This window comes from Helianthus annuus, chromosome 16 (assembly GCF_002127325.2).
Source record: "Helianthus annuus cultivar XRQ/B chromosome 16, HanXRQr2.0-SUNRISE, whole genome shotgun sequence".
Lineage (NCBI taxonomy): Eukaryota > Viridiplantae > Streptophyta > Magnoliopsida > Asterales > Asteraceae > Helianthus > Helianthus annuus.
The window spans coordinates 136240140-136243881 of NC_035448.2; the positions used below are offsets into that span (position 1 = coordinate 136240140).

Sequence of the window (3742 nt, forward strand, 5' to 3'; positions counted from 1 at the left end):
TCGGCTATTTATAGCTAAAATTTCGACACGCTTACGGACCGTATGCCTAACCCCTTACGGTCCGTAAGGGAACCTGGTCTGCTTACGGTCCGTAAGGATCAACCTTTACGGTCCGTAAAGGACGCAACCTATTTCCTAGCCTAGCTGAGTTCGGTTGTAGCCTGGATGACTCAAGTTTTCAGCCAATTGAAACAAAGCAACGTTTTAATTAGGATAATTATCAATTAGAGTTTGCCCCCCTCGAGTTTTAGGGGCCCTGATCCTGATTCCGATTGTTCCGGAAATTTCAGGGTTAGTGCGGAATTACTTGGGTGTCTTAATTAGGGTTTTCTTATTGGATAATTATTATCCTAATTACCGGTTTTATTGACAGTTGTTACATAGGTGGTTGGTTTGTGATAACCATTTTAACTTTATGATAAATCATACGATTAGATATCTTTAGCGGGATTCTAGTCACTTATGTGTTTTTGTGATCTAACTATGTATTCATGATTATCGTCATTTGTTAGCTAAAGGGAGTTGAGATTAAAGTGATATTCTTCTTTAATTGATTACATTTGTGTTTGTTAGTATAGTTTATCATGTCATGTAGGTTGTTTTAGTTAAATACCAAACATCACTTTTTAATCTTAAAATGTTAAATAGTAACAAAGGTTTAGTACGAGGAACTATTGTTTCAATGTATCGATAGTTGGTTCTTACCTATACTGTATTACATATATGTTAGGGGGAGTAGATCAAATACAAACCACATTTCGTACACAAATTGTAAGAACCATTTAAAAAGTGTCATGTGACATCCAACCAATTATAAAGAAATGGTAAAATGATAACCTAAATAATACCAATTATCTTGAATTCCTTATAATTATGCTAACAAGCAATTAATTCTTTATTTGGATCTTCCTTTTGTTTTCAATGTGTTGATAAAGATCGAAAAGTGCTGATACCATTTCACATATGTGCTAAATCAATTATCTTAATTACTTTTCATGTGCTAATATAATTCAAAAGTGCTACTTTTATGTATGTATTGTTTTAGTATGTGCTAATTTAACTTTTTTTAAATGATAGGATCTGTTCTTACAGTTTGTAGGATAAATATGGTTTGTACCGGAACCAACCACGCTACTTCTATTGCTCTCGCTCATATTCCTGTTTTTACTGTTTCTTGTCTTACTTTTACTTTTTTTCTTTTATCATCATCATTAACACTATTATTATTATTATTATTATTATTATTATTATTATTATTATTATTATTTTATTATTTTATTTTATTATTATTATCTTAGGGAAATGAACAGTGATAGACAAGTGGGTGTTTATTCTTTGGGCCACGTTTATGAAATCATGATATTCTCCCACGTGTAAAGAATAAATGACACACCTATTTCACTGTTTGCTTTCCCTGGCATCTCCCTTTTCCTTACTAACACCACCTAATGATAATCACATCTCCACCGCTTTCTTCTCTCAATATCCATCTAGAAAATCAGATCATCCCTACCAACATCTTCCATCCGTACAATCAAAGATCCAAACCCGATAACAATGAATTAGGCGAAATCAGATTTCTATCCGAAAAGAATACTTATTTCATAAATCATGGCGGTCCATGTGTGATGGTATATATACGTGTATTCTTAAACCCTTATTCCGGGCGAGGGGGAGATGGTGATGGTGGTTGGTGTCGGTGAGAAAGGGGGTGACGGCGACGGAGAGAAATGAGTGGAGCAGAAATGCGCGGTCGAGCAGAAAGAAAGAGAAGGGAAGAGAAGAGAAGCAGGGAACATTAATGGTCCCTGCCGCCGCTGCCGGGTTTCCCCGACATCCTTGGGCAGTCCGGCTATTGCAGATGCGACGCGACGGCAACAACTTAGTTTTTTCCCTTTTTAACTTTAAAGTTATGATTTTAGTTGTGATTATGTGAAACTGATGTTGCGTGAAACTTGATTTTTTATTAGATGTGCCATTTGTATACGTGATTTTATATGAGAGTATCTATATTTGGTAATAGCAGGTAAATATGAAGTAATTCCATGGAACTTTTAAAACTATCAAATAAGTTTACCTATCTTCTCACTGAATACATGCTTTCAAATGGGAATTTTTAGGTTTTCTATTTACTAACTTTTGTTTGAATTATGCTTCACTCTTTTTTTGCTGGGTGGTTCCTGATGCTGCAATTTATAATCACTTTTGCTAATTATTGGCGCTCAATGAATCTTTAATATCAGGTTCAGTTACGTATTTAGTAGATTTCTTGAAAGAAATTGGTAGGCGAATTCTAATAGATGTTTGCCTTTTTGTAGTCAAAATTGAATACCTGAATTGCATAAATCTACCATTGTTTGGGTTTTTATTTTTTATTACTTGAATTGTATTACATTATTAACTTTAATTGCTTCAGTTTGTTGTCTTATAGGCTCTATGGAAAGGTCTTATAAACGAGGAACAACAACTCCTTATTGCCCCAAGTTTCTGATATCAAAATTGCATGTTATTGTTTCACGCTAATCACTGTGATCATAGAGTTACCAAGGTACGCTGTTTGACGTTTACTATTCTTACACATTCAATCCATTTGTATGCATATGGTGTGAGTATGCAATAGATAGAATTTAAAAAAAACACGCGTTTGCATTTAAAAAGTTTATTTTGGATAACATTTATAAATTGATATGATTCTGTAACAAAATGATTTTAAGATAGAAGTAATGGAATATAAGTTTATATGAACAAATAGACCAACTAACTGATCAAACTCTCGCAAGAATGCATGGTATAACCCAAATGGGTCAAAATATGATTTTAAAAGCTGCAAGGATATATATACCTGTAAGAATTATCGTGCGGTGTTAACATGAACTTCGTATCTTAATACTTTTGATGATACGTTTTACTCAAAACTCAAAAAATGGGTTCTACATATCGGGTACTTTGGGACTTCTAAACTTCGCCTTTTGATTTGTTTTTTTTTCCTAGATAATGAGTCTTACAACGTTGTGTTCCAAAATAAGTAGCTTATACATATATATTCTCATGCCTTCTTAAAAGGTAAAGCCATTAATGCATTCCTGAGTATGCAGCTCATCGAAGAACGCTTTGAATAGTAAAAGACACTAATTGGTGCAGGGTGAGGGTGATGGGCTCTGGTTGGTAGAGGGAGGAGATACCATGCGTCTACAATAGTCTTTCTTAGCCCACGCGTCACAAGAAGCCATTTTCCATCCGGTGGTCTTTTTTCATATCCCCACATGTTGCTTCATCTTTCAGAAGTTGTAGTTATTTCTTCATATCCACAAGCAAAAATATAGCTATTCAGGATCTGCCACTATCAACTCTGATTTGAGCCCTGTGGCCAATTGGCCATCTATCATTATCTTCAGTCATAATCGATGTCCAACGATCAAACATATTTAATACCCGTAATTGACAATTTTTTAACCTTTTTTTGGGTGTTTAAGATATGTTGGATTCTACAAGGGAGTATAGAGTGCAGGAGCGGCGGTAGCATGGGAAGCCAATTATATATGTTTAGTTTTTAACCGTTTTTGGGTGTTTAAGATATGTTTACAAATTAAACCCAACTTAGAAGAAGAAGATGAAAACCGTTCAGTTTCTTTTCTGATTTTGAAGTTGTAAATGTTGTGTGTGCAACGTTGTTATTTGAATTGTAGATTGTGTTGGGAAGCTAATTAAATATGTTTCATGAATTTCTTTCATGTTTCTATGA

General features: G+C 34.3%; 1 long non-coding RNA gene across 1 annotated transcript; it reads left to right on the forward strand.

Annotated features, from left to right (window-relative positions):
• The first annotated feature begins 1441 nt into the window (after positions 1-1441).
• LOC110917611 lies at positions 1442-3742 on the forward strand. Its single transcript, XR_002580697.2, has 2 exons — positions 1442-2548; positions 3096-3742. It is a non-coding gene; the product is annotated as an uncharacterized LOC110917611 (long non-coding RNA).